Raw genomic sequence first — 13,064 nt, 5'->3', positions numbered from 1 at the left:
TGTTAGTATAAATAGATTTCGCAACCATAAATGAATGGTGCAGTACTTGGGAGTTAGAATTAAATCCTGAAAAGTGCATGGTGATGAATTTAGAAGTTTTGGTGAAAGGATATTTCTTCAAGAAATAGTTACACTGCTAATCGAACCCAAATATCGAATGCCGAGGTCTTAAAACACTTAGATGTCACTATTATTTGGGATCTCTCGTGGGGTAAACACATAAATGAAGTGTGCTGAAAAGCTTACCGTACACTGGGATTTGTAAAAATAATTCTCAATAAATGCCATGAAAAGTGAAAGAGATGTGCTACCTGACACTAGTAACTGCTCACTTCGATTATGCTCCTTGCGTGATGGCCTCCAATAAAGTTGAGCTGATAGCTGAAATCAGCAAACCGGAGAGAGTACAGCGCAGGGCGGCAAGATTCATAATGAGTTGTTACGAAAAAAAAGTGCAGCGTGTACAATATATTAGGCGAGTTAGGATGGGAAACAGGGGCGCAGAGCAAAGTATAAGTTTATAATTTATGTTTTTTTCCCGGCGAACATTTGCAGCAAAGTTATCTCGGGTTTCGCACCATCTCCCCCATGAGCAACTCGCCCATCGAAACGTTGGAAGGAGACATGGAGGACCTGACCCGGTGAGAAACCCGAGAAAACTTGCATGCAAACTATAAGTTTAATTTACCAAGTAAATTCGGAGAATAGTTTTTCTCAGACAGCAAGAAAAATATCCTTCGTTTAACGTCGCACTACGGTGGACTCGATCACGGGAAGAAAATACAGGAAATACACTGCGAAGCAGACAAATTTTAAATGCTATTCGTTCCTCGTACTTTTAGGTTTAGCAAAGGTGTCTCGATTAACAAAATTTATGGTATCATTCGCTAGGTCAATTTATTTTATGCTTATCTTTATCAATTTTTCTAACCTTGTACGGGTTATTTACCATAAGGATTACTGACCGGAAGTTAGTATTGATTTTGCATGAATTTACACCTATTTTTTGTTATTAGGTGTAATATTTGTATGTCCGTGTGGTGCGCATGTGGGGATTCTCTTGCATTTTGCGTGCTGGTGAATTGTCACCCCCTGCCAACAACCCTAGAGATTGCTCGCAGGGTGTTATGTAGATGTAGATTAGCAAGTCCAAATTTTTCTTGGGACGATGTCCTTTTCGTCTCTTGTACTATAGTCACCCCATGTTTGGTTCGGATATCATCGAAATTTTAGCAAAGCAGATGTGTTATAGCAGATACGTTAAGTGATGAGACACATCCATGGCCAAACGATAGGACTAATTTGTGAACTAAATTGTTTCGGGAAGTGAGGTACCGCTGTGCCAGCCTGCATTCATGTGAACACGCGTCCTGTTTCTTTTCAACCCTTGTAGAAGCTGGTCGGAAGGAGAGCGTCTGTGAAAATGCGGGCATACGAGAGCGAAAGGAAAGGGTGAGAAAAAGACTGAGGTGCTTGGGGTGGGGCAGGGGCGAGACCCTAATGTAAAACGCTCGTTCCGAGGATTGTGATAATAGGTTAGGATGCCAAGTGGTGCCGAATTAGGAAGAGGGCTGGGAAGAGTGCGGAGAGAGTCTTAGGCGGAGAAGGGACGTCAAGACGTGGTGTATTGAATGGGAGGAAGAGGTTGGTAACACTTCGGAGCGGGGGGGTTGGAAAAAATGTCAAGCCAGCCACGGGACGGGTTGGTGTGGGTGGGCGCTGTGACGAGACGGGGCTTCCATTTCGTCTGAGTGTTCGGGGACATCGACTTTGAATGTTTTTCCATTTCTTTATCTCTCTCTTTCGTTCTCATGAGAGTGGATCGGAGCGAGTGAGGCATTCAGTCTTGGTAATCAGGTAAAAGGAAAAGAGGAAAGCAGAGGATTTAAAGTGATCAGTGGGAGCTAAGATTGTGCGTCGTCAGAATTAAATTCATTTTCATTACATATCCTTGCCTAATTCTTTAAGCCGATGCTTTTCGGAGATGTGTCGAATGACATTATGAGAGTGGTCGATTAAAAAATATTTACCAAATGCGAGAAGAAATAATATTTTTTCCTTTAATTAGAGCTGAAATCAATGGTTGTCATCAGTGGCGGATCCAGGATAGGGACAAGGGGGGGCTTAGTGGGCCCTAGACCCCCCCCCATAGGTCCGCCACTGCCATTAAATACAACAATGACTGAATAACTAACTACTTACGGATGTAAAAGTTGGCATTTATCTTAATTACTTTTTAATGATCCTTTCTTCCCAAAATTTTTACTGGAGGATGATTTGCGGTTAATAAAAATACTGATTAACTAATTAAAATTAATGAGAGAGGTGTATTTTTGTGAAGTCCTGACATACGATTTATTTCTTAAATTTTTTTCCAAAGTTTCCCAAATATAGTTCCAGTCGTTAGCTGGGTGGTTCCAACATTTATATGTTTCAAGAAAACTCCAACAATGTTTTAAGGCCGAATTTTGGTGCCCCCGTACCGTTCATATTTGAATTTTAAGTGTTAGCCGTCTTTCGTCAATTTTTACCCGAAAATCTCTCATGGGTGATTCCCCTTAGAAAAATAAAAATATGGGTTATGCATAGGATTCCATTTATAATAACTTGCACCCATGGTAGCGTTGCTTCAAATTAATTAGAAGCGATAGACAGGATACCATTTACTACTTCTACTACTACTTCCTCGCAATATTTTTTCCATCGAATTCCTAAGCCGGAGCCGGACTTGCTGTTGGAATATTTCGAAAATAGTAATCGAAACACCCTTTATAGAGACACTAATACCAGCTTAGTAATATATATATTTAAATTGAAGATTCCTTACTCTAAATATTTTATCACCTTCTATGCTCTACAATTTATTAATACCGTAAAACACTCCACGATCAGTAGAAATGAGAATAAAGATTAATGTAAAGTGTCGCCATAATACATGTGAATTAGAAATATGATTACCTGTGATTAATGAACTTGGAATTGTAATGAGTTATTTATAAAATTATATTTGGGAAAATTGCGAACAGCTCTCGAAAAATATTGCTATGCTTCAATAAATATTTCCCTGAAGCAGTCATATGGATTGATAATATAATAGAAGTTCACAAACCTTTTTGGGTCGTATTTTGGCTGCACAGAGTCATAGGGAGTAATATTTACACAAATATCATGGGCATTACTTTCCCATGGATTATGTTATTTCTGTACGAGTGCTTGTGCCACAAAGCGCTGATCACGCAACTACATTGAATGTTAATTGTTATACTCAAAACAGTCGCCCAAAACCTTTTCTGCGAATATTATCATCATAAGTTTTACCATTTTGTGCGCAACGGTGATGATTAAAATTATATTTATTTCTTTTAATTCTCATGCAAATTTTTCCATGCTTAGGGAAATTCAGCGACAAATTTTGTAGCAATCTGGTGCAAAAATTTTATCCCTAATGCAGCGCTCTATTTGTAAACAACCCATTAACTTAATTTTTCATACCCCTACAGTCCAGTTAAAGAGAGAGCAATTCCAGGCCATTTCTTAGAGGTTCTATTGTATCGACCATGAACGAGAAGTTTTGTTCGATTTTAATTCCTAAGCCCTCATTGTGATCCAAGCCGATTACCAAGTGCCGTGTGGACGGAAACATCGGCTTCCTTGTCAATTGGATGTGTGCGCAAAGTTATCGGATGTTGCACCATTGGACTGGATTACATTGTGAGGCTTTCATTCACCCTCGCAGAGCGACGGATTGTCAGTGGATAGGCAGAAGGATGGGATGAGGGAGGCAGGTGTGGTAAGTGGTAGAGGCACGTCTAGCCAGAGGAAGATAACCCGTAAAGGACAGAGACAACAATGGGTTTGGTGGTGAATCCCTCCGTTGCCGTTGGTGAGAAAGCGGCCTGCGCGAGTGTGCGTGAGATAAGTGAAGTAATAGTGACGAGGACGCTCTCGAGTGGAAAAGGCTGAAGACAAGGGTATGGGAGCAGTCTAAAGACAGGGAACATAATAGGGCTTCGGTTTACAGGGTTTGGGGAAGGAATAGGGAGGACTGAATGCGGAGTCGACTTTGGAGATAAGATAGATATTTGAGGAGAATGCGCCTTGTTACTCGTCCTTGTTGGAAAATTGAATCGCTACTAATTGGAGAAGAAAGCTTTTAGCTCTCTGGAAACACCGCGTCGCCGAGTGGCATGGGAAGTCAACACGCTTCCTCCCTTTTTTCAGAGAATACGTGCCGATTGTTTTGAACGAGTCAATTAACATTTATACAAGACCGTATCTAATACGCATCACGTAAAATTTTATATTTTTATATCCACCATTTCATCAATATTTATTTTCGAAGACATTTTTGTCACGGTTCAGTTCTGTTTTCCGCTTTTTTTATAAAATTGATTATAGCTCTTTTTGTATGAGATAGGCTGTTAAAACTTAAACTATGTACAGCAAAGATGTACAGTCGGATTCAAAAGTATTGCAACGAATAAAGTGGCGCCACTTTCGCCGCAGTTTGGAAATTGAGTTTCGGTATTTTCTATTGTACCAGCAAGAGGGAACTTTGAACAACATTCCCACCTCCCACAATATTTTTGTAACAACATCATTAAAGGGATGTATTCGGGATGTGTACAATGTTTAATGCCACATAAATTGTGCAGCTCGTGCCAGATAATAAATCCCCCTTCAGAACGTCAATTCACTTTCTCTCTTAAATTGGGCGATCCGTCGAAGTATATTTCAAAATCATCGACATCGTGTCTTCTGTTTTAGTGTGTGTTGAGTTACATTTATGTCTCCCAAACAGTTCATATAACGTTTGTACATCTTTTAGCAATTGATTTAACATTCACTTGCAGTCTCGATCATAAATTTCCCTTTAATTATTTTGTTATAAAAATATTGCGGGAGGTGGGAATGTTGCTTCCCTATGTATAATAAATACGCAGTAATATCATTATGTTTTGCAAAACCTGGAAAGCTCCTATCTCTTAGAACGGGTGTCTCAATTGTAATTCAGAATACAAATTAGCTGAAGGCATTCAAAGATAGTTGCTCTTCATCATTTTACATTCTCATCTTTGTTTTTCCCCTGCAGTCTTTCGTCAGACACTGCATTGCCAGAATTCATTCGTAAGGAAAATTTTAAACTTTTATTGTCCGTGATTTAGCTTCCGATTTATATACATTTAATATTCCAGCTTAGCATAAAATGTTTCATCATATTCCTTCGTTTAGCAAGTAGATATAGCCCTTGTCTTTCTAATGCACGCGCCACTACGGTACTGAAATGGAAAGGAAAACAAATTAACTGGCTGCCGGCTGAGATTTGAAAAATTCACTCTACCGGAAAAGCTAATTTTTTTCTTCAGAGACCATGCTTTTAGCTGCCAATTTCTTCCGTGTACAGAAATGATTAAGGCCGAATTTAAATTAGAAAGCTGCTATTTTAATATTTACTATCAATTCCAGTTTACTTTTCACCACATAATTTCGTTTCACAAATCAATTTAGTCATTGTAGTGGACGCGCCGCCATGTCAATACGTCAGGGAAATAATTTTGACGGCCGTCTGAGCTTCAACCTCTCAAAGGTTTCACTTTCCCAGAGCCTCACCCTCCCGCTCTTTAATTTGACAGTGCATTAAACTGCGTCTGCCGCTCCACCCGCCGCGACCGCAGCCCGCGCCCACGGACGAGAGTGAGGGGCCCCACCCCCTGCTCCCTTCCCATTCATCCGCCGTCTTGCCGTCATCAACTCGGCGAGGCCCTCCCACGCGGAGGGGCCGCGCGCGGGCCGCTTTCTCTCGCGCCTCTCAATGCATCATCCCTTCACTCGGATGCCACTCACTCCACGGCGGGGCCCCATTGCGGCCCACCCTCACGCCCGGCCGGGGCCCCCAACCAGCGAACCCACCACCCGCTCTTTAGGGGCCCACCCAAAGCAACATCCACCGCCTCCCCCTTTCCCCCCCCCCCCTGGTCCAAACACACGAAAACCCCTCGTCCCGTCCCGTCACTCCCACCGATCATTTTTTCCCACCGCGGATATTTCTCTTTACCGCCCGAGAGACCCCTCCCTTCTCATCTCTTCTTCCCCAATTCTCTATGCCTCTCCACTTCCGTCCCTTTCATGATGTCTTCCCGAGTGGGAACCTAGATCAAAGTGCGTGGGATCGTCTTAAGGGCGGTTTACCTCCCGTAATGCCTGGAACTAGGGGCCAGTGCAATCAGAAGTAATTAAATTGTTGAGTATTGCTGCTAGCAATACCTTGTATACCCTGCAGAGTAATGAATTTTGAATTTTGAATGAATTTATGAATGTTGGCGAATTTACTTGCGTTGTCAGGATTCACAAAGGTTAAGAAAACACTTAGCTGTTTCACAAAATAAAATATATTGCGACCGGTTTCGATACAGCGTATCATCATCTGGATCAGATCATCAGGCCAGATGATGATACGCTGTATCGAAACCGGTCGCAATATATTTTATTTTGTGAAACAGCTAAGTGTTTTCTTAACCTTTGTGCATCATGAAGGAGTTTCACCATGTTACGCCAACCACCATCGCATTTGTCAGGATTCATTATAATATCTAATAGTTTGCTACCTCATCTCATAACTACCTTCGAAAAAACCACATCTAGATAAAAAAAAATTTCACGCAGGGTGATGTATTCTCTTGCATTCATCAAAATAAGCGAAAAAAAGCATTTAGACATTACCGAAAAATTGATTTTGGAGTATTTTGTTTTTACTCAACGCGTGCTGGAACCCATCTATTATTCATCTCTTATTCTCACCACCGCCGCGGACATAATTTCGAATATGATTTGAGTTGTTTTTTAGCTGCCTCGATGTCTTTTCCGGATTTAACCTCTCCATACCATATCATGCCCATTTTATTTTTCATTCCAAGATGTTATGTTGAGTAACATTAATGTCTCCCAAACAATTCGTATTACGTGTGTACATATATTAGTTATTGCTTTACCATTCACCTCAAAGCTCGATCATATATTGTGATAGCTATATTAAAAATCATATTTACAGAAAATCTCAGGTGATAAAGGTAGATAAATCAATTTGGCGAGTGGAATAGAAGACTCTCACCATAATTGATATAATTTTAATTGCTGAAGTATACCTTGTATTACATTTCTCACAAGACTTTGTATCCTAAACACAATTCATGATCTACGTTGATAAATTTGTTTGCGAAGTCATGATCATTACAATTTATATAGTAGGGTAATCCCATTGCATGATTGTGCCATTTCTAATGCTCAACTAAAGAGAAAGCCTCAGTGATAAAATATAGCTTTCCTTCTCTTCGAGCATTTTCTTACGGTTTAAATTGTTTATTTATCATTGGAAATTCCAAATTCATCGAGCCCAAGGTATTTTATGGTAATGAAAATCGTTGAAGCGAAATTCATCCAATATATTTTAGAATATACCTTTTAGTTACTTCATTACAACATTAATTATCCGTTTTTATGTGTCTGAAGAGCTTTGAATTCCTTGCATACATTTTTAAATGGTAACGGTAAATTACTAGAAGGTAACAGCAATTACTTCCAACCTCACCCGAAAAACTCTCTCCTGTGGATTTGTAAAAGATCTTCGCACCCGTTAACAAGCAATTGAAAAGTCAATATGATTGCTTAATAATTTTTCGTAAATTATTCTTAATCATGTAAGTATGCTTCTGTAAGGATAACATTGGTTACTGCAAATTATCATATGCGATTTCACTTGAATCGTGAGTCAAAAAAATATGCTCCCTCTGGTTTTAGAAATCGATTCACATCTTATTAGTTTGGAGGATGGCCTCATACACTTGCTTCAATGAATCTTCAAAAGTTTATGCCTAATGCAGTATCGACTCTCTGATTATATTTGCCCGGAAATTTAACTCTACAGTATTCTTTGTAAGGGTATTTTTTCAACGTCCTAATTCAATTACACCAAAGCAAAGTTGATAATATAAACACTGTTTTAGTAAATAGAAGTAATTCAGAAATCAGCATCCTTGAAGCTTCTAATTAATTTTAAGCTTGCTTTCCAAGTTACCTTATTACTTGTACTAAGTACTCTTTGTAATGATCGATCGTCATGGCAATCATTCCCTGAGGACGAAAGCAGAACCAGCTATGGAAACGTTGGTATTGAGCCAAGTCTAACACGGTTGAAAGCTAAAGAGTATATATTATCCGATATAATCAATTACGTGCAATTCAAGAAGTGTTATTTTTAGTATCCCCTACTCTTGAAGATAGTGAACTGGTACTGCGTTGTGGAAAGAGTGTACACTTAGCAATTTGAAGACCAAGCCAGAGTATACCTCGGGATGTATATTTTCTGCCACTGACCCGAGCCTAAGTAGAGCTCGAACTGTCATATTTTATTCCGTGGAAAAATATTCTCTGCGTTTATCTGGGGCGCGTACTAAGTAGCCTCATAATTAAGCTATCTGATCTTCTTGTATGGAAGGTACTGTCATTTAGCGTTTTCTAAATGTAATTTTTTACGGATTAGGAAATGATTTAAAAAAAAAACAACAAAAGCCCTGGGTTCCTCGAGACCCGCACACGAAAGTACCACGGGCTTCAAAGCGTAGAAAAGCTTCAGCAAAGCAATTACTTTTTTTGAGTGATTCTGAAAAGTGACTGTAAATTCGTAGATATTTGGCTGTTCGGCATTCTTCTTATGGCCCCCCTTTTGTCATGGCCTCGCTGAGAGTGGCGTCCCCTTCTAGGTGGCCCTGGACCAGTCGGATCGCACCCTAAAGTCGACGTAGGGAACAAGCCATAATGATTTCATTCCTTCCGGAACGACCGTGGAAGCGCTCTTTCGAGGGTGGAACAAAGGCCCATTACAATGTGGGTTGACGCGGCAGACAAAGTAAGACCCCGGCAGGTTTCGTGAGCGGGCGGAGGAGTTGAGGGATGAGAAGAAGTATTCGAGGCTGGAGGGAGTGGCCGCCTGACGCGTGGGTGGTGCAGATTCAGGCGTCGCTGGTTGGTCCACGCGTGGGAGGGAGTGTTTGGTCAGCGCGCCGAGGGAAAGAATAATAGGAACAATTTTCAGGGCGATGAGCGCAAGGTATATCGATCCTAAAGTCGAAGGGTTTCGAAGAGGGATGGGATTCGTGAAGCGCTGAGCGCCTTTGCTATGACTAATGCTGTACTTTTTTTTAATAATTAACTTTTTCTCCTTGCAATATGCTAGTTTTCTTTTGTAAAAAGTGCAAACATTTACTTTACAACTTTTGGAGAATAGAATTCAGTTAATTCCTCAATTCACATTTTATTATCAATTTTGAAAATGTAAATCATTATTTTTTGACGTATTTCCCTAAATGTAGTCTGTGAAGAATCATTAGCTATTTCTTTTAGTATGTATAGGGGAGTGATTTTGTAAATTAGTCTTTTAGAATTTAATGCTGAAATTTTGCAATAATATTTTTCTCGTATTTTATCGTACACTTGGTTGTATTCAAAGTGTAAAAAATACTTAAACAATTCACGCCACTTAACAAACAAATACTAGTAAAAATCCAAGAGGTTTTTACGTATATTAAGTTAACACATTTTGGAAATTTTTATGATACACTTAATAATATGCCTGATATACCGTATACCTGAGGGTTTGTCCTCTTACTGTAGGGATGGGTTCTACTTTAACTCCTCGGTGCATTCTTCTTTTCCCTTGGATCCCCTAAGAACACTCAACTTCACCGACTCATCAAACTAACAATCACTTCCGCTCCTCCCTCACCCGACCTCATTTTTCCTTCCTCTCGAATTCTCACCGCCTGAATCCAAACTTCCGCCCTCCTCCTCCCAACCCCACCTCATATGCATACGAATCCTTGCAATCACTCAGCGCGTCCTCCGTGAGACGTAGCTCACCCATTTGAATTGTGGCTTCGGCAACAACTAATGCCTTTAACCATAATAAGTACTATAGCCCTAGGTGGACCAAACCGGTATGGATGGGCCAATCGGGAAGCTGGATTGTTTTCACTCTTCAACCTTGTTTGCACGTCTAACATGTGGCTGCTAATACGGTTGACTGTCATGCACGGCATGTATCGACAGCGACTACGAAGCACTGCAAAGAAGTACGAATCGATTGAGGAGTTGTTCGATCTTGATTCGGTATGTTAGCAAAGTGAATGCATTTTAACTTTGAACGAAGTAGAAATCGATGGTAATGGATATATTTTACATATATCGCTAGCCGCTAACTTTTCTTTAACCATGTAGGCAAATCGTAAAGCTACAGATTTCTTTATCTCAATTTATTATATTAATTACAAGCATTCGATCGCAAGCCACAATTTAATTTCATTACCTCATTGAAAAGAGTAGATAATAACATCCCTTTTCACCGACTCATTTGTCCTACGTTTCCTTAGTGAAATCTTTTTGTACTACTGGGGCACTTTCAAGTAGACACTGAACTTCAATGGAGCAGTTAACTCAGACCCCAAAATCGCAAGATGGTAAGAGAATCCGGAAAAGGAAAAGAAGGAAAACTTGCAACGAAGGAAAAATTTACCATGTTCATCAATTGTCACATATTAAAATTGAAAAGCAAACTAAGTGAAGTGTCGCTGAGGGGAGAATCACTAGCAAGATTGCATGCGACAACAAACCACAAGAGGCCCATGCACAGGTGGCTGAGATGCGGCGACACACTACGTATGAGTCGGTGACGACATAAACTTATCTACGAAAAATTTAAGTCATTTTTCGTGGCAGATAGGTCGAGAAGTCGGCATCAGATTGAAAAACCAAAAGTTACCTGCCTCTTTACTTTTCAATCTCTGGCACGATGAACGATAAATGAAAACAGGCTAACGAGACCACAGTAGTAACATGCCTTTTTTAGTAACTGCTAAGGCACTTAAAAGGGGTATCCAGGGTGGGCCCGCGGGGAAATACCTCTGTGGTCCAGAAACCAAGTCGACACTTTTACGCCGACGAGAGAAGGGGGGAAGGGCAGAGGTAGGAAAAGGGTGAGAGCCCGACAAGGGTAAGGATAAGGATGGAAGGGTATGGGATGGGGGAATCCCAGCGTCGTCATAAAGGCGACGCGAGATACCACTAGCGAAACCGACTTTGCTGCACCTATAGAAATTAAAGATTATTCAATAAAGAAGAGTAACTCAGAGGTTTTGTACTCGTTATAATGCTAAGGCTGTCGTGTTTTATTATATTTTAAATATATATTCTGCTAAGTAGAAATGGGCGAAGTTGCTCTTTTCAATGATTTGATCTTAATGATTCAAGTCATTTAGGTGATCCCCTCAACAGATATTTCGATCATTCAAATATTTATTAATGAGATGGGATTAGCTGAAATCCCTGATTCAATCATGGTATCTGAAGACTGAAACCGTTTAACCAATCAACACCGATCATTGACGGATGGTGACCTATCGATTGAAATGAATTTCATGACTCTAGCGAATTATGGTTGAGAGATTTCAGGAATTGATTACAATATGCGCACCATTGAAACAGTAGTCAGCTGCTAAATTGAAATAGATCATCACCTGTGATTGAGTCTTGTTCTGAAATACGCTGAATTGTTTTGAGAAATATACGAATTTAGAGGAAAACATGTCCATAATAGTAATTTTGCGTAATAAATCATGAGTCATTTGATCTACTCGGTGATTCAATCATTTTGAACGAATCGATCACGAACGACCCATTACTACATCTAAGGCAGACTTCTATGTGCTTTAGGCTTTCGTGGCGCGTCTCTGCCATGACGCTCCTTCTACCTTGCGTGGGTATCAAACACAGGGACGCAAGTGTCTGACTCCGCCATTAAAACGAACAATAATGTCCACTGTTCGGACAAAATCTGGGCGTTGTGCCCTGTTCAATCGAAGATAGCGGGGCGTTTAATGGATGTGAAGTTAACGGTCGTCGTGGCTCATGAATCTGAACTGGTTGGGTTTGCGCCTACTGGTTGTTTGATCACGTTCCCATTCAAACAAAAGGAGAGGGCATAAAGAATTGCAGTACGCCCATGAATTAGCATTTTCAGAATCGCACTGCTCCTCAAATCACTGCTCGTCAGATGTTTTGTTTTATTTGGCCAGTTGTTTAAAAATTTCCTTGTTTTGATTTTAGGTAAAGTAATGTGTTGACTTATGCGTAATTATTACGATTTTATAAACGGAAAGGTAAATATCAGTCTTCCGCAAACAAAACCTCCCGTTTCATCCCAAGCCTATAAAGTTTATATTTTAGATGTTACTCCCAACTGGTAACCTCATTGCCAAATTATTTATTAATCAATCATAAAGAATAAGTTGGAGTAGGGAATTCATTCCCTTAGTGATAAAGGAATCCTATCTCGTAATGTAATATACTATGATAGACAATAGTAAAACTCATAACCTATCCTGCAATGATTTCCAAGCAAATTACGTAGTGTTCTCGTCGTTACCCTCATGTTATTTATGTACCAATTCTTGATAGTTATATTTGTAATGTTATGAGTGCATGCAATTTTTAACAATCTTATATTTGGGTTCAATGAGGAAAAATGTTTTTATCTATGTTGACCAAAAAATATGGAGATGCCGGGGATCGAACCCGGGACCTTTCACATGCAAAGCGAACGCTCTACCACTGAGCTACATCCCCCTCTTATTCAGAAGTAGTATCTTATTAGAAGTGTACTGTACTTCCAGGTCCAACAGAAACGATACATTATGAGAGATTTTCTGCCAATCGGATCGGTATCGTAATTCGTTTTTACTCCCCACGATAAAGGACTTTCAAATGTGCTCGGCGTAATTTCATTTGGGCATTTCCCTTTTATATGTAAACACCTGGTTTAATAACACCCATCGCCACACACCTATTGAGGCGTCTTTCGGGGTAGTATGCAGATATATATGTCCGAGAAGTCAAGGTGGCTCACGTTGCCACTATCAACTGCCTACTGACAGCTTACACCACCGATCAACGTCCAATAGATGATAACGGGGGATGGTCGACTGCCAAACCAGATCAATATCACGAAAAAACATCTC

At 40.1% G+C, this 13,064-nt stretch overlaps 1 non-coding gene across 1 annotated transcript; it reads right to left on the bottom strand.

The window, feature by feature from the left end:
• Positions 1-12,600: 12,600 nt before the first annotated feature.
• Positions 12,601-12,672, bottom strand: Trnaa-ugc. Its single transcript has one exon. It is a non-coding gene; the product is annotated as a tRNA-Ala (tRNA).
• Positions 12,673-13,064: the final 392 nt, after the last annotated feature.

This window comes from Ischnura elegans, chromosome 2, assembly GCF_921293095.1.
Source record: "Ischnura elegans chromosome 2, ioIscEleg1.1, whole genome shotgun sequence".
Taxonomy (NCBI): domain Eukaryota; kingdom Metazoa; phylum Arthropoda; class Insecta; order Odonata; family Coenagrionidae; genus Ischnura; species Ischnura elegans.
Note: the sequence above shows the minus strand (reverse complement) of the source record. Positions and strands in the feature narration are given on the sequence as shown.